The sequence below is a fragment of the Triticum aestivum genome, chromosome 7A (genome assembly GCF_018294505.1).
Source record: "Triticum aestivum cultivar Chinese Spring chromosome 7A, IWGSC CS RefSeq v2.1, whole genome shotgun sequence".
NCBI lineage: Eukaryota > Viridiplantae > Streptophyta > Magnoliopsida > Poales > Poaceae > Triticum > Triticum aestivum.
Window position 1 is genome coordinate 621,273,404 of NC_057812.1, and position 20,454 is coordinate 621,293,857.

The 20,454-nt window shown below is 48.8% G+C and overlaps 2 long non-coding RNA genes and 1 pseudogene across 2 annotated transcripts; 2 read left to right on the forward strand and 1 right to left on the reverse strand.

Annotated features, from left to right (window-relative positions):
• The first annotated feature begins 316 nt into the window (after positions 1-316).
• LOC123148710 (uncharacterized) lies at positions 317-2,860 on the forward strand. Its single transcript, XR_006474089.1, has 2 exons — positions 317-700; positions 1,533-2,860. It is a non-coding gene; the product is annotated as an uncharacterized lncRNA (long non-coding RNA).
• Positions 2,861-3,889: 1,029 nt separating this feature from the next.
• On the reverse strand, positions 3,890-5,357 carry LOC123148711 (uncharacterized). The gene is made up of 3 exons (XR_006474090.1): positions 5,065-5,357; positions 4,848-4,965; positions 3,890-4,022 (listed from the first exon to the last, which is right to left on the reverse strand). It is a non-coding gene; the product is annotated as an uncharacterized lncRNA (long non-coding RNA).
• A 10,714-nt stretch (positions 5,358-16,071) lies between these two features.
• On the forward strand, positions 16,072-17,055 carry LOC123153580 (uncharacterized; annotated as a pseudogene).
• Positions 17,056-20,454: the final 3,399 nt, after the last annotated feature.

Consider the following 20,454-nt stretch of genomic DNA (forward strand, 5'->3'; position numbering starts at 1 on the left):
GGCCTTTCAATGATATGCCGGCTCAATCTCTCGAAGGTGCTCATAGAGGTAAGGTGTCTACACTGTTTTAAAAAAGAGAAGAAAACTAACTTACAAATGTTACAGTGATTGGCGATTTTAGGGACCGTCCATTCACTATGATCAAACGGTGGAGAAATAGGAGTTACCGGGAGTTACTAGACTAAAATTACATGGAATTACAAATAATTGTGGGACCATTACAAGATTATGGTGGGGCTAATCATTTTCTAAAAGGGTAAATCCGTCCAATTTAGTGTGCAGCGCTGGGAGAAAAGGAAAAGAAAATATAGCCCTGCACGCTTCGTCCCCAATCTGTCGATCCCCTCTCCGCTCGCCTCCTCCTCTCCCGGGTCGCTGCGCCGCCGGCTCAGCCGCTTCTCCTGCGCCTTCTCCTCCTCGCTCCTCTCCTCATAGATGAGTCCTCGACCAGATCGGCGTCCAGCGCAGGAGGATCCGGATGGTCGTGGTGGTGGCATATTCAGCGGCGTCGCCGGACGAGCTCCAGGCACGGGGAAGATATCTCCACGGGCCCGCGCAACCACGTCCCCTCGCTGACGTCGGCATGTAGTCCGCCCATGCCGCCGAGGAGAGGGAGCAGCCGCGCCCGGAGGAGGTCGTCCCCAACGTCTGCATAATCCAGTCCGGATTTGTGGAGAGCCCGGCGCAGCACCATCTACAGGTCCATATCTCTTACTCTACCTTCTTCCTTGCAAAGTCAAGGCTTCCATTGCTCTTCAGTTCTGGTTACTAGTTGGAAACTGTAAAAATATCTGACGAAGCACATCAGCTTTCCACAGTGGCCATGTAACTAAATTCTGAATGTTGCTTCGTTATGATGCGTAGGAGCCCAAGCAGCACCAGTCACATTTGAGTTTCCTCTCCCAATGCCAGCAAGTCCATCAGCTGCTCCTCTTACGTTAACACGCACAGGACTAAACATACCATTCCCATCGCCTTGGGCATCTGCAAGGCAGATACTACCTTCAGTTCCTGAAGCACTTGTCCTATCATGCTCCTGCCTGTAGTCACAAGAATTACTTGTAAGGCAACAGTTTCTGCAAGTATCAGGAACTATTGCTTGCACTCTGTGGCACAGGAGCATCTGCATTAACAAATCAGCAAAGTTTCAGAGATGGTCTTACAGGGAAAAAAGCATTTATAGGGGAAAAAGCCCATTTTACAGGGATAGACTAACCTGAAGCCAAAGACCATCATTTATAGCTTTGCAAGGAAATTCAAATTCTTCAAGTTGCTTTCGAACACTTAACAGTGCATCAAATGACATATTGTAATAGAGAAGAGAACCCCTTTCAAATATATTCATGAAAGTATTATGCTTGATGGAGCAGGTGGGCAACTCCCTTTTGTCTAAGCTTTTATAAATATTATTAATTGACTTGATTATTTGCAAGTGTGTGATATCTGTATTCTATAAAACAGGTCATGATTGATTCTGCAGTTGCTGATTCGTTTTTTTTTTTTTGCTTCCAATGCTTTGTTACATTGATAAGGGCCGGAGCTTCAATGACGAATCCACTATTCACAGACAGCCCAACTCGACAGGCACGAGCCATGTCGACAGTCGAGGTGGCACTCGGGGGCATGCTCGCCTCGGCAGTCATCAAGGTGGCGAGATCAATTCTACCATTTCAGGCAAGATCAAGCTGCACAGGAAACTGAGGAACGATCTGAAGAACATGAAGATGATGCCAGAGTCGGTGGAGGTTGTGCTCGGCGACGTTGAGAGGGAGTCTATCAAGCATAAGTCCATGCTTCTGTGGCTGAATCGGCTTAAGGATGCCGCGAACGACATCTCCGACATGCTTGAAGATTTTGAAGATGAAACCGACTTCAACCTGCTATGCAAGATTCTGTCGATTTGGCCACTATCAATCTTGATCTGAATGATGTTGTTTAATAATAGATGAATATTTTTAGATAATGAACTACATCTAAAACTTTTTTATGTAGTGAAGTAGATCTGAACCTCACTGTTGGAGTTGATCTTTGAGTCGATGTTAAGTAAAAGCTACTTCTGCTTGTTGATGCAAGACCACCTTTAGATTCGAAAATGTCCCTGCCTTCTTTTGTTTGACCAATAGTAAGCTATGTCCACAAATACCATGATTTGATTGAGGGGAAAGTGAAGTAGAACTAGTCTGGTATCCCAAGTGTAATATCAGTTTCTGCATTGTTTTTCTCAACCACCTGATTGAAACTAGTTTGTAATGCCATCTCCGCCCCTTTCAAGCCTTCCATGGTACTGATACACCGCATTGTACCTCTTGCAGTGGGCAGCCACGATGAAGAAGATTAAGATGCCACGTAAGATGAGATCGATGCAAAAGCGCCTACAAAAGATGGACTGTGATAGTTATGGTGTTCAGCCAGAAATTCACTGCAAGGAGCGGCAAGTTCCTGACATCCAGGAAACAACAGGATATGTGGAGGAGGCAGAAATCATCCGCAGGACTGATGATGAAAGGAAAATCTTGGATTGCATATCTGGGAGCAATAGTTATTTCCCCCTGCTTTTGATTATAGTGATTGGAGTCAGTAGGTAGTGATTAGAGTCAGTAGGTAATACAGGACATGGTAAATTTCATTGGAATATAACTTGCAAGTTGATGGGTTCAGAACCTTTGTGCTGTGAAAAAGAGTTACATTCTTCTGATTATGCCACTGGACTATGGCCATTTTCCCTTCAAATTAGCTAGGAATCTGTCTATTTAGGCAGTGTATGGCGCCGTATAGAATGGACAGTAATTATGTATAGTATTTCTTCGAAAACCAGAATTGGCTCAATTTGGAAGAATGGCTGCTTTATGTGAATTTGTTACCCTCTTTGCACGTGTTGCTACAAGTGCATTACCATGCGACACATCATTTGCATGATGATCTAAATACCTTTCGTATGCTTCTGGGCAGGACATGTCCGAAGAAGACATATATGCATGTCCAAAGAAGACATATATGCATGTGGGTACATGGATATCGGCGAGAGGGACTTGAGAGAATATGGGTCATCGCCCAAAAGGAAGAAACTTGCAGATAACAATTCGGCAGCAGTGACGAGCCTCTTCAGTAGGCTTTTGGTTTTTCTACAATTTCAAGCTTTAGAGCTGAATTATTGTCCCAAGTAGTGTTTACATTATTTTCGAACCAACAATCACTTTATTGAAGAGACAATTGTGAGACTATGTTTACAATAATAGGCTATCAAATTTGAGTTGTTGCTCATTTTTTAGATGAAAGGTTCCTTTAATGCCCGCACACTTAATTATGGCTTTTACTATTTTTGTATTGCATATGCTGCACTAGTCCATACCAGTTTTATGTTCATAACGTCAACTAAATGACCAGTTGTACTAAGAATGTCACTACATTTTGGATTGATGCAAATTTGCACAGGCACATTTCACGAGACAGGCAAAGAGTATTTGCTTAAAAATTTGGTGCAATTTGTCAAAATGCATATTTTCCATCATATATTTGTACACGTACCTGGGTATAACCAATCAAGATAGCACATTGGTTGAATCAGTTTCAGAGTTCAGGGTCAGTACATGACAAGCCAGTACTGAAATGATCACCTATCAACAAGCTTAGGATAAGACACAACATTTGAAAAATGAGCGGGACTCGACCAACTCCAGTTGAAATAGTGCTACATAAGACCAATTCCACAAATAATGTACAGAAGTAGTAGAGCAAGCGCAACAAAGTATCACTAATAAACATATAAATGGGAGTCTTCTTCACAGAATGCAGACCTTGGTCGCAATCAGTCATGATACATATGATAGGGTACGTACTCTGATTACATAGCATCCTAATTAATCCATCACACTCTACAAGTTTTTTTTGCGGGTACACTCTACAAGTTATAACAAAGATAGTTACTAGAATTGCAAGTAGGGAATGCAGCTCTCTTCTCTTCATTGCTGGAGCCTTTGTCCATCCAAAAGCTCCCACATATCCTTTTTCTTCACATGGCAAACCTGTTTCAGAGAAAGCAGAGGAGGTTCAGGATAGCGGCACACAAATTTCCTTGCTGGAATCTGAACATTACATAGCAGGTTCACAAATGTACTACTCATATTGCGGCACACAACTCCAAAACAGCAGCTTCTTAAGCTCATGATTTAGATGCTGTGTAAATTAAGCATGCTAGGTCAGTTCTGAACTACATATGGCAATCTCACTCCAAATATGTGCATATTTTAACTGCTGAAATTAATACTCCAAATACATGCAATGCAACCTCCAGAAATGTGAGAACACAACACCTAGGCATGACATCTGCAATTACAACTCACTGGCTACGAATACATCGGTTCACGGTAATAGTAAATCACAGAAGAAATCTTATCACAAATAACAAAACCACTCAATCTACTAGACGTGACAAATACATCTGCAATGGGTGTGACATCTGCTTTATAACTACCGTAAACTGAATCTAATCTTACCAAAACCGCAATGGGTGTGATATCTACTTGGACACTTGGAGGTGTTTGGACCATCGATCAGCATTATTGACTTGTTGATTTTCAGAAACTAGATGATTTTTAGATCATTAATTCAGAAACTTGTTGATTTTTATATAAGTGATTTCAGAACATAGCAAACAAATTCAGAAACTGCAAAGCGATCAGGCCGGTTCCACTATCACCTACACCTACACGCGTGCGGAATGTGACTTTGAATGTCTGAATGGAACAAATTCAGACATTCATTGATGGATGACTATGTGGTTTACTGTGCACGTGCAATGCAAAAGAGAGAACAAAGAAAGAATGGCATGAAATACAGAAGTACAGAACCTGAATATTCTGACGGATGAATATCTTTGAATGTCTGAATTTGTTCCATTGTCGCCTACACGCGTGTGGAATCGTCAGAGGCAGACGGCGGCGCAGGGGGCTGGGAGGGATACTCGTCCTGGGCGAGAATCGACGGTTATAGATAACGGGGTCAGAGGATGTACATGAAAAAACAGGGCCGTCCTCGGCGGCGGCGGAAGATTAAGCCCCGGGTTACCTTCCTATGGATTGGGTCGCGGGCGTTGATGGCCGTCAGTGGCTGATCCAGGGAGGAGGCGCTGCCGTGGGGAGCGCCTATTCAACGGGGCGATGCTCGGGGCGCTGGGGCAGCAGAGGAGAGCAGGCGGCTGCGGCTGTGCGAGGGTCGGCGACGGCGGCGGCACGAGCGACAGGAGGGACGCCGGCGGCGCCACGATCGAGGGCAGGGTTGGCGGCGGCGCCTGTGCGAGGGGATTGAGGAGCCTAACAACGACGAAGGCTGTACCAGGGATTGACTAGCGACTAGATTGACCTGCTAATTTATAATCTATCCTTTTCACACAAAAAAATTCTTTAAATCATTTCTTAGATCCGACGGTTAGAAACAAACAGAGGCGCAGTTACACGAAATTACGAGTCGTAACTCGCCAATCACCGTAAAAGAGCTCAAACTAACTATGTTGTACGGAGTTTGATTTACAAATTACGACTGCAAAGCCCCGGAGAAATGTATAATCAAGATCGAAAACCTTGTTCTATGCTTGTTAAAATATTATTTAAAATGTAAGGTCTCTGACAAGATATACAATGCTGATACCCCAGGTAGACAATTGTACCGAAAAACTCCGTAAATTGACTTTGCAGATGTACATTTCTCTGTCGCAAAGGGAAAAAACATCGTCCTTTTCAGATAGATAAATCTCTGTCTATCCTTTGAGAAGAGACACGGAAGTCAGTTTACACCGCCGAGCACAGACAAGCAACTAGATTATGAACATCAATAAAAAAAACACCGTAGCAAAAACCACCGACGACGACAGTCAAACACTCTCATTTTGAACAGGCGAAACGTTTTCAGGGAAAAGGGACAGTTGTGAAAAGGATGGTATGCGATTCCAAAGAGTACTTAGGATTACGGATAATTTTTTAAGCAGCTAGCCAACGGGGAGGTGTTGGACATCATCCATGACGGAGGCGGCTTCAAGGTCATACAAATGGACGTTTGGTGTATCGGATGTGGTGATCCGCGTTAGCCAACCAAACACTGCTCGGTCACTCGGGATATCAGAAGCCACACGTCCGGTTTCAGGACACATCCACCTTTTTGTGCAATGACAAAACATGCTGTTCAGGAGCGTTCACATCAGAATCAACACCGGCCTGTGCGCCGGTCCGGCCATGCAATCAAGTGATCAACCATGTCATCATATATGTTGGTGTCGAGTCAGTCAGAAGGAGATCTGTGCGCGTCACATGATTAAGCTGCTTTTTTCTTCTGGAAGATCTGTGGTTGTTGATGATACATTGACAACATCCACTAGTAAATTGTCCCCTATTTTCTTCTGTAAAGATATGGTACGCTCTTTGCGTAGTCTCGAAAATAAAAGCTGTCTTTTCTAGATCAACGGGGACAGAGTTACACAGTTCAGGAAATAAAAGAAAATAGTGACAAGCTTACAGAAAGGAATCCAAGAAGAACAGACCCATTTGCTGTCCCTCTCCTGGCCTGGAACAGTGAATTTTGCTCTAGAGTGACAAGATTACAGAAAGGAACCAAAGAACAACGGATCGATCTGCTCTCTCCTCCTGGCCAGCGACAGTGAGATTTGCTGATTCCAGGTGCTGTCGCATCCGATCTGAATTAACCTGAAAATATTGCAGGGCTGAAACTGTATGGGGGAGTTGTTACGTTCCCTTCTGTCAAACCGGTGACCTGCTACCGAGATATGTATATACGCCCTCCCGAGCTGTCTTTTCCTTCATACATTTTGGTAGCCGGTAGCCTAATACTTCGTAGAAAACGAGGTGTCTCTGTAGATATAGCTTAGATTAGTACTCTATACGTAGTAGTATTTCCTCTGACGTACTTTGTCACCGTGCTTTGGGCTGGATAACTATCGTTAGCTTGACAGCGAATATATACTTGGAGGCTAAGCCAGTGAGCATAGATTGTTCGCCGCTTGTCGTATGCGAGTACGTACACGTCTACATGACGCATTATTTTTCCGGGTAGATGAGAGGTGTCGTCTGTCTTGTCAATACCGGTGGCTTGGACGGCGATACCCCGCAGGACCAGGACGGACGTCCATGTCAAACGAGAGTTTAAACGACGACATGATTCTAGTTAGCTGGTCAGTGGACGCATCACCGGCGACGTGTCATGGCGTCGACGTCCGTCTTCTCCTCTCTTCAAATCTCGACACACAGCCTCTCAACTGATAAAGGCTTCTTCGTTCTGCTGCGTGCATGGATGGACAGAGCAGCATCCATGGTATTCGCAATCTACAAGGCGCTCCGCGGGACCCACTCCCATGCTTAGAGCGGACCCACACCCCACGATCATCGGCTTCGGTTTGTGGGCCCAGTCGCATTGGCTGGCCAGCCAGACATTAGCGATCCAAAGGATTTTTGACTTGAGAAATACTGATCTTCAGGCCAGGCAACTGAAGAGCACATCCATGGATTCATAATCGACATCATTTTTCACTTGAAGAATTCATAATCCAAAATTAACACCCAAATGATGCAGCAAACGATTCGGAGTAGTACTGCTACAAAGCTAGCAGCCGGCCGTTGCACATTGTCCCCATCCACTGTGCTGTGCTGCGCTGTGCAGGGATGCAACGCATGTGGATATTCTTGCCCCCCGTGTTTGGGTAGCCCCCGTGTGTGGTCCGCCGCACCTTAATCTTTCTTTTATCTTTTGTTTTCTTGTTATAAAAAACAACGGCAGCGCTAGATTCCCTATGCGCAATCATTTGCTTCGACGCCACGTTGAAATGTGGGGGACATGTTGAGATTGTTGGTCAGGGACATACACTTCGATCTACACCTCTTGTATTTATTTATTTATTTTGCTAATTTTAAGTTGACTGGGAGTTTTCTTAAGTATCAGTCTATCTAGGAAATGCAAGTTGAGGCCTCCTTCGCTTCATAGGATATGAATGTTATAGGAATAGAAAAATTATAGAAAGTGGGATGACATGCATCTCAATTTCTATAAAGAAAGAGATGTCATTTGATGCATAGGATAGGAATTTTTTTATTGAATCTTAGCTAATGTTTTTTTCTCTAAAATGTGAAGGATTGATTCCTATCCTACATAGGAATAGGAATTCATTCCTACAAACCAAAGGGCTTCAAAGGAAATTTTTCTATGCAAATCCTATCCTATAGAAATTCTATGAGATTCTTACAAACCAAAGGAGGCCTGAGTTTGGCAAAAGGTGCAGCGCACGTATAGTACATTTCAAAAACAATTGCACCTAAACTCTGTAAATTGACTTTGCAGATCATACTTTTCTCTGTCGCAAAGGGAAAAAAAGATCATCGTTTTCAGGTAGATAATTCTCTGGCTATCCTCTGAGAAGAGACACGGAAGTCTGTTTACACCGCCGAGTACAGACAAACAATTAGCTTATCAACAGCGATAATTAGACAGGGAAATTTAAGCAAAAACGACAGATAAGGACAGTCATCAACATTATTTTTTTCAAAACGGAAGCAAAAGATTTGCCTCATCAATTAATTAAGAAAAAAAAAGTTGTCCAGTTAATTAATGGAAAACCGGGGTAAAACCAATACAAACAAACCACATGCGGACTACTCCCAAAGTCTAAAACCCCGTGATCGCACCGCCGACCCTACATACATTGCCAACATGCAACAGACCCAAGCCCACACGCAGCTACATCGCAAAGGAATCCCAAAAAGAACACCACGGAAGTAGACAAAAGCCCCCCCCCCCCCCCTAAACCACGATGATAAGCTGAACCGTGAGAACGGCCTAAAAGACCAAGGAGCAACCATTAAGCAGCTGCAGACGCCTTCCCTAAGGCATCACTCTTCTTGTTTTTGCTTTTGAGAGACTTCTCCACCTTCTTGATCTTGTCTTCGTTAAACTTTCCGGTCAGGATGCACGCAACCGCCTTACCAGACCCAGGGCTAGCCGCCTCCAAGCTAGATAGCAAGTTGCAAAGCTTTTTTGCAAAGAGAGCATCGAAACAAGGTGCCAACGCATCAGTCCCAACAACATCTCCACCTGGGGGCACCACTTGCCCAATGGTCACAGGCGAGTGAGTGACCGCGGCATCCAAACCGGACAGTTGTGAAAAGGATGCTACGCGAGTCGAAACAGTACTCAGGATCACGTATATCTTCTCAAGCAGCTAAGGGCATCTCCAGCCGTTGGCCCCCCCAGGAGGCATTTTTTCCACCGCCTGGGGGGCTGCCGGCGAAAAACTAAGCCTGGGGTGGATATTTATCCACTCGTTGCCGTACCCAGCCACCATCACCACGTGAACCGCCCCTGGCTAGCGGATGGCGATGAAGCGCGGCCACGGCTCCGGCAGGTTGGCCGGCGACGGCGACGGCGCGTTCCCCGACCCACCTCCTCCTCCTGCTCCTCCTCGCTGCGGTCGCCTGCACGGGGCCGTCCGACGCCGTGTCCAAGCCCGTGATGCTTGAGCCATGCGCCTCGCGCTGCTCTCCTACACCGCCGACCCGCTCTGCTCCACGGCCTGCCCCGCGCTGCTCTCCTACACCCTCCACGCCGACCTCAAACTTGCCGAGCTGGCCGCGCTCTTCGCCGCCGACCCACTCCGCCAACGCCATCGACTTCGTCGCCTCGGGCCCGGACGGCCGCATCCTCCCGGCCGGCCCCGCTCTGCTCCACGGCCTGCCCCGCGTTGCTCTGGCCGGGCGACGAGGAGGAAGACCACGCCCGCGCGCGTGGGGCTGGAGCTCGACCCGTGAGCAGCGTGGACGGGGGAGCGGAGGAGGCTGCCCGCGGCGAGCACGCCGTGCTGCGGGAGGTGGCCGCGTACCTCCGGCTGCAGCACCGCCCCGGCTCCGCGGCTGCATCTCCGTGGCCTCCGCGCCCGGTGCCCTCCCCGCGAGCTCACCGCCTCCTTGCTCTGGCTCCCTCCCCGCGAGCTACCCGCCTCCCTGCTCCGGCGCCCTCCCTCCCCGCGAGCTCCGGCGCCCGCCCGCCGTGACGCCTCGCCCGTGCCCCAGCTCCGACGCCCTGCTCGCCGCGCCCGTCCCGTCCCGTGCGTGCCTGCTTCGGTGGGTGGGGGATGGAGGAGTGTGAGCACGTGGGTGGGGCCTGCAGAAAAGAGAGGGAGAGAGAGAGAGGAGAGAGGGTGTTGGGAGACTGAAAGTGGGCCATTTGCATGCAAAATGAGAGCGCCGGCGTCCCCAGCTGCCTCCCGGGGGGCTGGGTTTCGCCTGCGCGTGCCGGCAGTATTTTTTCTCGAATCCGGCGGAATCTGTGCTCTTAGGGTGACGAGTGGGAGGAATTTTCCTCGCTGGCGGTGAAAAAATGCCTGGGGAGGGCTTCTTGAGGGGACTAGTGGAGATGCCCTAAGCAATCAAGCACTGCTCTGTCGTTCACTCGGGACTGAAGGACGGATCAGGAGCCAGGAGCCAAACGTCCAGGCAGATCAACCTTTTTCTGCAGTGACAAAACTTGCAGTCCAAGTCGTCAGTTCACGAATGTTTGCATCAGAATTGACACCCCTGATCGAGCCGGTCAAGCCATGCAATCAAGGTACTAACCGTGTCATTGTATGGCTGGTTTCAGATAAAAGGAGATATGTGGGCATCACATGAGTAAGCTGTTTATTTTTCTCGATCAACAGTGACAGGATTACACAGTTCATCAAAAAAACAAAATAAAAACAGTGACAGGGTTACAGAAAGGAACCCAAGAACAACAGATCGATCTGCTCTCTCTCGTGCCCGGCGGCAGTGAGATTTGCTGAATCCAGGTGCTGTCCGATTCGATCTGAAGGGACCTGGAAATATTGCAGGGCTGAACCTCTATGGGGGAGTTGTTATGTTCCTTTCTGTCAAACCGGTGACCTGCTACCAAGATATGTATACACGCCGGCCCTCGCGACTTGTCTTTTCCTTCATACTACTTGTTCATATCCATGTACGACCTTCCTGAGCATGACGGCCGGAATACGCTTTGGTGGTAGCCGGTGGCCTAATACTTCGTAGAAAACGAGGTGTCTCTGTATAGATAGCTTAGATCAGTACAGTAGTAGTAGTAGTACTGTGGTTCTGTAGGAGGAGGAGTGCCACGCTGTGTGTTTTGTCAGGGTGCTTTGGGACAGATAATGTTTAGCTTTACAACGAATCTATACTTGGAAGCTAAGCTAGTGACCATGGATTGTTCGCCGCTTGTCGTGCATGAGTAGTACGTACACGTCTACGTGACGCTGTCTCTTTCCGGGTAGACGAGAGGTGTCGCCTGTCCTGTCAGCACCGGTGGCTCGGACGGCGATACCCGGCGGGACCATGACGGACGTCCAAATCGCACGCGAGGTTACACGACGACAGGTTTCTGGTTAGCTGGTTAGTGGACACATCAGTATACGTTCATCACCGTCGTGTTCATGTGTCATGGCGTGGAACGTATGTGATCTCTCTTTAAATTTTATAGGAGCATCTACAGCTGCGGTCATCTAATTTGACCCTCTATATATCTGCGGACGCGTCCGGAAGCATCCACCCAATGTGACTGGGCGCACCTTATTTCTTCTGTTCCACAACCGCACCCCTCATATAGCGGACCCCAAGTCCATATAAAATCATGCAAACAATGTTCCTATGTACTTGAGCATAGAACATGGCAATCCGGCATAGAACATAGTCCGATACAAAAGATGTGGGCCGAGTTCATCACTTAGCAGGGGAGGGGATTTCACCACTTTCTCCATGCCGGACGCTTCCCCTTAGGGTCTCGGCGGTTGGATTCGGCGCAGGCGTTAGCTACTCCGGGTGCGCCGTCATCATCGTCGCTATCTGAAGCGGAGGAGGATGAGGACGAGGAGATGATGCCCGCCATGCGACGGGCTTCGCGGAACTGCTCCTCCCGGAGCCGTGTTGCTCTCTCCGCCACTGTCGCCCGTTGCCTCGCCAACCGCTCCGACTCCTCTAGTGCCACGCGGAGCGCCTTCGCATCTTTGTGGCCACGACGTCAGGCATTCGTCTTCGCGGACGTGTACGACGGCGGTGGTGGTGTGGAGGTCCTCGTCGTCGTCGCTGGCCGGGGGAAGTGGCTATGGCGCGGATCTGCTCGATCCTCCCTTGGATCCGCGGCCGTTAGCCGCCTTTGCCGCCCGCTTTTTTGCGAGCCGATACGCGCGGCCCACAGTCTCTGGCTGCGGTTTCGCCGATAACGGCACCTAGCGGCGCCCCGGAGGAGCAGGTGCAGGCCGTGCTTGGTGCCGCCTGGCAGGGGCCGGAAGGGAGTGCGATAGGAGCGCGGGGCACCGCAGACGCCCCGGAAGAGGAGATGCCACCCCGATCTAGCAACGAGCCGTGAAGGGCAATGCGGAGCGCTAGCTCCTCCTCGTTGGGAATGGATGAGCCATCGGAATCCCCGACGGCCTTGAGCCACTCCAGTAGGTCGGATTACTGTCGGACATGGCAGTCGGGGGAAGACGAGGTGGGTTTGGGAGAGAAGTGGAGACGTCGAGAGAGTATGGACTGAGTTTGACTAGGATTTGCTCGTCGGTCGTCATGTATTTGTGGGGGCTGGAGTGGGGTCATTGCGGGCCATAGCGGACCAAGCCGATGTGACGGGCGTGCCCGGACGCCCCATATCCGCCCCTATTTAGACTAGATAGGGTGCCGATCAGCCCGGGCGTTTGAGGCCCATTTGAGGCGTTTGTTTTAATCGAAAAAACGTGACCGAACAGTGACCGGGCGGCCCGTTCAGGCGTTTGAGGAGGGTTTGAGGCGTCTGGCCTTAGATGCTCGGACCCCCACCTCTCAACTGATAATGTTTTCGCAAAAAAAAAACCTGCTGAACAGAGCTCTCACTAGTCCAGTCACTCCGCCGTAATCTGTTGCCCTCCGTGGGCTGGAGTCCCATGCATGAAGCGGACCCCCACCCCCACCACGCAAAGTCATAAAACACCGGGGGGGCAGCTGATCACCGGGGATTCGCTCGGTCGACGAGGCAGGATTTTGACTTAAGAATTCAGATCTTCAGCCTGAAGGTCAGGGCAGCCACTGAATAACACAAAAGGAAAAAAAACAGTCGAGATAAACGCGAGCTGCATCCTTCCCTGCTCATGGCTTGCCTCAACTGTGCGTGCGTCCAGAGGGGTTCCATCCCGGCATAGAAATCCAACATCATTCTCAAATTAAGACCCATGGCGGGTGGTGATGAAATGTTCGCCGCGTCATTTCAAAGGAGAAACAGTAGCAGTAGTACGAAGATAGCTGGCCGTTGCGTCTTGTCCCCATCTGCTACCCATGTGGACATTCTTGCCCCCCCATGTTTTGGTAGCCCCATGTGTGTGTGTGGTCCGCCGCACCTTGATCATTCTTTATCTCTTGTTTCGTTGTTAAAACAACGGCAGCGTTAGATCCCCTCCCTACGCACAATCATTTGCTTCGACGGCACGTTGCAATGTGGGGGCGTGTGTTGAAGTTGCTGCCGAAGAACAGACAACTTCAGTTTTAGTTTCAAATTTTGTCGCTTGTTTTCCTTTCTCTTGAGTACCTCCGGGTAGGTTTTGACTTCACAAACACAGATGTTTCGCCGTTACATTGTCAGATTTTTCTTAAGGCTCAATCGATTTCGAAAATGCACCCATAGTTTCGCGAAAAGTGCAACTTGCATTTGTTCCAGGGAAAGGTGCAATTGAGTGGGGAAAAAGGTGCAAGTTATACCTTTTAATCTGAAATGAAATTTCACATTTCTGAATCGATTGGGTCTTACAAAAAACTCAGTCGACATAAACATAGACCGGCACTTTTTCTGTTTGTTCAGGAATGGTAGTGGTGGAGTGTACTCACGACTCTCCGTTGCACTGAATGAAAGCTAGAGTAGAGGAGGAAGTAAATAAATACCACCGGTAGAACCAAAATAAGATGTGTGTAGTTCGGTGAATTTGTAAAATAAGTTCATTTCCGACAGGGAAGTCTTTATGAAGTATGATGTCACTAGTAGACAGTTCATATACGTTTTTGGAATTCAATATCCGCTTCTGATTAAGTTGGTTTGATTTTTTGGAAACAATATGATGAATAACGCTTTCTAGCCGATGATCATGTGCATGCGTGATTCCCTTTTAGGTGTATCCTTTTGAAGCAACGATTGCTTCAACACAGCTCTCTAGTGGGAGACACAATATTACCCTGCGAGTCACTACATATAGACTACGCACGCAAGCAGAAGGTAAAATAAACAGTCAGTCAGCAAAGCAATGTCGATCGGAAAAGGGTTTTCTGACTGGACTTTTGCTGATAAATAATGTCGGTCGGTCGCAATAGCCTTTCCCAACCGACTAACTGGCAGCCAAATTGTTTTCCTGACCAACTTCGGCGTAGGGGAGGTAATGCTATGGTGTAGTGAAGATTAATTTCGGATAATGCCACTGTCTCTTCTGAGTGTATGAATTCTTTGAGTACGCTGAAAGATAATTATGGGGAGTTATGTGCACACAAGTTGGACCTTGCGAAACCTTATGATCGGGTGGACTGGAATATATTCAAAAGCAAGCTTATGGCTTTGTGTTTTGCGTCAGTTTGAATAATTTGGATTATGGTTTGTGTTACATCGGCGAAATATTCAATGTGACTTAACGGGTAGTTGTTGGAGACTTTTACCTCATATCATGGACTCAGACAAGTGATGATTTGTCGCCCTGCTTATTTATTTTTGTGATTGATGTGCCTTCCTTGTTGTTCAAGGATGCATGTGCTAGAGGAGAATTCCATGATTTTTGGCTATATAGACAAGCTCCTGGTATTTCGCATTCACTGTTTCGGATGATAGTCTACCGTTCTTCAAGGGATCCATCCAGTAAGCTTTGATTGTCAAAAATATTTTGTCTTTCCACGAATAGGGGATTGTTCAATTATTAAGCCCTTTAAAGTGCTCTTTTATTTTCCGGGAGAATTGTACTACCTCCGTTTCAGTTTACAAGTCCTACGCGTATATCTAGGTTGTCAATTTTATCATCCTAATATAAACTATATAATGCAAAAATTATATCGTTTGAAAATAGAACATCTGAAGTTTATATTGATATATTTTTTGTAATATATGACTTGTATTAGGTTGGTCAAATTGACGACCTAAGAGTACGCGCACGCCCTGTAAACTGAGAGAGAGGTAGTAGTTTGGAACATTAAATGTCCATTATGGTTGTCTCACAAGTAACTACAGACGGTATTGAGGATAGGTACCTCGGGTTATCGGTGCCAGAGGAAAGAATAAAGGCGGGTAAGTTCTAACTTAGTAAAGATAAGGTCTTAAAAGGCCCTCTAACTAGATTATAATTTTTGCTTCCAGTGATGATAAGAAAACCCTAATTAAATGAGCCATTCAGACATTACCAATTTATGCCATGAGGGCCTTCAAATTCCCATCTGCTTAATGTGAGGAGTTATTTCAGTTACTTAGTAATTTCTGGCGGGGTGACGAGAAGGAAAGAAGGAGACTCCTTGACTTGCTTAGACCAAATTTCAACACCTAAGGAGTTGGAGGGATGGCTTTCTGGGATCTCAGATACTTTTGGCCTAGTAGGCTTGGAGATTATTGAAGAATCCAGATTCCTCATTTGGAAGACTGTAGAAGGCTAAGTATTATCTTCATGGTCAATTGAGTGGCACTTGAGATTACGAATTTTAGTTTTGATAGCCTCTCTGAACATTTAGCGAGTAGTGTTCCATCATGCATGAGGAATGTTGTCATGGATGGTTAAGAGCAACTCCAATGGAGCGACCCATTTCGTCTGCTGACGTCTGTTTGGGTCGGCGCGGACACAAAAGTCGGCCCAACGCGCCGACCTAAACAGACGTGCGTCCGCTTGGCGTCCGCCTGCGGACCCATTTCCGGCCCATTTTTAAGCTGGATTTGCGTCAGAGCGGACACGAGACAGACGCGCGCGCGCCTACTTTTTTCCCCGGGCCCGCCGGTCGGTGGCAGCCACCACCATTTCCCCTCATTTTCCCTCAAAAACCCTTCCGCCCGCGCGCTCTCGCCCCACACCCCGCCATGGAGGACGCCATCGACCTTGACGCCGCCGCCTCCCTCGCCTCGTCCGGTGCCACCGCCCCCACCGGAAAAGGCAAGCCTCGTGCCCCGCGCAAGACCGCTGCAGCGGCCAATCCAAAGAAGCCGCTGACGCCCGCACAGCGGGCAAGGGAGTCGGCCAATAGGCAGGACCAGAGGCACGCCGCAAACGCAAGGGATGAGGCCGCCGCACAGGCCGTCGTCGCCGCCGCCGCACAGCAGGAGGTCACCAACGCCTGCGTCACGGCGGCAACGAGGAAGGCGCTCTACATGCTAGGGTTAAACCCTGTCCAGCACGGCCTCCTCAACACCGCTGTCGCCGCGGCCAGCACCGGCTCATCGGCGTTTCCTCGGATGATGCTGCCCGACTCGCCCCGTGCGTCGGCTTGCAACCCGGTGCCCGGCTTCCACGTGTACCCACAGGCCTCCCGCCTCTCCGGAGAGTGCTCGCCCGACGTGAGCATGGTCGTGCCTTCGACACCCGTGCCCGCACCCATCGACCTCAACGCCACCCCGGTGGCCGGTGGCTAGTCATCCGGTGGCATGAGGAAACGCGCACGGCAGACGCCGGCCGGCGTGCTCCCGGAGGCCTGCAACCTGTTCGACGGAATGCCATCCGCTGTCGACGAGGACTACATGCAGAACCTCATCTTCGAGGGCGGTGTGCCGGCCGCTGGCTACGATCCCGACGAGACACAAAGCCAGGATGGCCGCGGGGCGTTCACGCCGGCCGCTGGCTATCATCCCGATCAGGCGGCCTTCATGCGTGATCAGGTCGGCATCGACCTGGACGGCTTCCCACTCGACCACGAGTTCCCGGGCGACTACGGGCTAGAGGAAGAGGATGAGTGTGACATCGAAGTGGAGCCCTTGTTCGAGGACGAGCTCGCAAACCAAGCCGCCGGTCCTAAGCCGAAGCGCAAGAGCAAGCACACGAAGGCATACATGATGGTCGAGGACAAGCTTCTTTGCGAGTGTTGGCGTGACATTGGACAAGACCCCAAGACGGGCACCGAACAAAAGCATTCAACCTTTTGGATTCGTGTCCATCGAGAGTTTCATGAGCGAAAGAAGTTTTCGCCTTACCAACTTGTGAGCACGCGCGGGTGGGTGTCCATTTCCAAGCGATGGAGGATGATCCAACAAAAGTGCAACAAGTTTTGCTCCACTCTTGAGAGCGTCAAGGCCCGCCCGGTGAGCGGCATCGACATGCAAGACATGGTATGCTAGCAAGCCGCCCTCTTTTGTGTCATCAAGTTCATGCTTGCGTGTTCGTTTGCATATCATTTGCCCATATGTTTGCATGAAAACATTTTGTAGGCATTTCAAGCTTTGGAGGCATTCAAGGTTCAACACAACGGCAAGTGCTTCAACCTCTCCCATTGCTATCGGGTCATCAAGGACGAGGAGAAGTTCAAGACGCAATATGCCGCCCTCAAGTTGCGAGGGGGAAGCAAGCCGTGGAGGAGGTTGGGGAGGGAGAGCCGGCACGACCGCGGGGGAAGACCAACTCCAAGAAGGAGGACAAGCGGGATGCGGCATCCAACGCCTTGATCGCAAGCGTGGAGGGCATGATGAACAAGAAGGACTCAAGGGAGGAGGAGCGCCGGCGTTTCAAGGCAGAGCAAATGGACGCTTTCATGAAGATCCAAAGGAGGAGGCTTGAGATGGACGCGGATAAGCAAGCCAAGATGTTCGAGCTCGAGGCGGAGAAGCAAGCCAAGATGCTAGAGATCGAGGCCGCCAACGCCAAGACCAAGGCCAAAGAAGTGGCTCTCGCGAGCATGATGACCAGGGTGAAGAGCACGAAGGTGGATCTCAACACCGTGTCGCCAAGGAATAGGCCGTGGTTCGAGAAGATGCAGGCCGACATGCTCAAGTTCGACGACGAGTGATCTATGACGACGAGCGCCGTCTTTTTTATATGCCGTCAGGTGTGCTGGCATGACCACGGGGCCGCGATGGCGTGGTCGAACTCAAGTCTCACCTTTTTTTGTGTGCTGGCATGTGTGCCGGCCGGCTGACGAGTGCGCCGGCATGAACTGTAGTGATTTCTGAAGCCGGCATTGTACGCCGGCGCTGGCATGGTGCCGGCATGATGGGACATGGTCGCTGGCATGATCGGCTGCGGATCTTTTTTTAAAGTTGATGCGAATATGGTATGGGTCGATGTGTTGGGCGCACTACTGACCCAAGTGCAAAAATGGGCGGACGCCGGCGGACGGCCGACCTAAACGGATAAAAAACGGACAAATGCACCGTCCGTTTGGATCGGCCCGTTGAGTTGTTCTAAATATATTATAATTAAGGTTTTCAAACATATCCCCTTATGATAAATTTCTCTTAAAGGGAGCGATGAGTAACTTTTTTACAGCTGACGATCATGTGCATGCATTGATTCCCTTTGGTGTTCCTCCTTTTGAAGCAAAGATTGCTTCGACAGATGTCTCTGGTGGGAGGCGCGCATTATTACATTGCGAATCTAGACTGCACGCACGCAAGCAAAAGATGAAATCAACTTTCACCAGCTTGAACCAAAGTTCCTGGATGCCAGAAAATGCAGGCTTTGACATGCTTGCAGAGAATTCGTATGCAACTTTTGTGAATTATTCTTGGCCCAACAAACAATGGTGTCATTGCCCTGTCATTTCATGGAATAAACCTATCTGTGGCCACAGCTCGAGCCTGACAACTGAATGCCAAGCACAGACCGGGCCCGGAAACAGCAGTGTCAACTTCGCTGGTGCACGGACAAGATCACGGGCGAAATAATACACGTGTGCACCGCACTGCACACCATACCATCTAGACGCTCCGGAGGCACAAAGAGACTTAAAATATTTTTGCGGCGATAATATTTTATACCTAGGTTTCTTGTGTGATTCCTTTGCCCATCGTTCACGCCGGCCGGCTGAAACTAATTAAGTCCATGTGCTGGTACAGTCTCGTAAGCAACCAACTAACCACACATGGTTAGTCAAAATGTCAAACGGTGCTGGTAATTTACTACCGTATAGTACTCCCTCTGTTTCTTTTTAGTCTGCATATAAGATTTGGTTAAAATGAAGCGATGCAAAGTTTGACCAAATATATATCAAAAGATATCAACATCTACAATACTAATCCTGTATGCTACGAAAATTGATATCATGATGCATATAGTAATACTGACTTCATATTATGAATGTTGATATTTTGTTTTATAAAGTTAGTCAAAGTTTATGAAGTTTGACTTTGATTAAATCTTATACACGGACTAAAAAGAAACGGAGGAAGTACTGGCACAGCGCAATGCGAGAACCGCACGGCACCAAAAGGTCAACTACAGCTAGCCTAAACAAGAAACTTTGCGTCTGACATACGATCGCCGCTTGTTATTTCGTTTCACCATCCTCTTTGGAGCTACCTGACCTGCGCACGGCGTACTACCTGACTCCACAGCAGGTACCGATGGTGATCGCCAACCGTCCAACCCGGCCATTAATTAAGTGTACTGTACTGGTCAACTTAGATCATCTTCAGACTTCCTGACGTAAAAGTTGGGGCCCTAAAAACTGTTTTAGGAATCTCAAAAAACAAAAACAAAATCTAAAACAAAACTGTTTTTTCATACAAGGAAGGTTTTGGCCAACAGAATTCTTTTGCCGTAACAGATGCATTGATGGAGAAGCAAGAGGACAGATCCACGGTGGCCGGGTGCCGATCTCGATTTTGACCTGTGGAGGTCGCCGGAGGCCGAGAAAAGGCGGCCAATGCAGGGCAGGGGCTGGAGGGAAACGGGCGGAGCCAGTATTTGAGTACGAAGGGCAAGCCAGGAAGGTAAACAAATACCCAAAGCAAAAAATAATTACATGATATTTGTTTTAGTTTAATTTGACTTCTACGATTGGTGGTTTTCTCGTCATAGCTGCTGAATTGCAATCGGGAATTAGCTAAACTTGACATAGGATTTCTTTTTGCAAATAGGAACTTGTACCAGATAATTTGTATCACAATCACGATATTTTTAGGACACGTGCAAGATCAAATCATAGTGCCACAAATGATTAGTTTGCAGCACTCTCCTAGCCCTACAATAGCTCAGTTTTCTAGCTCTTTCCTAGACCGCGTCGTGCGCCACTCCGGCGCCGGCTGCCGCCTCCCCCGTCAGCCACCGCTCCTGTTTCGGCGGCCAATCTTCGGCCCACCGGCCGTCCCACCCCCTCCTCCCATCGAGATGGCCAGTCACGTCCTCCTCTAGGGATCCAACGAGTCAAGCTCTCGGTCCACTCTGTCCTGGCCATCCCTCTGCTCCTTGGAGGCCCCGGTCGTCGGCTCCGCCCTCGGGCCCCTCTGTTCCGGCCCTCGGCGGCGGTGCTTGGCGGA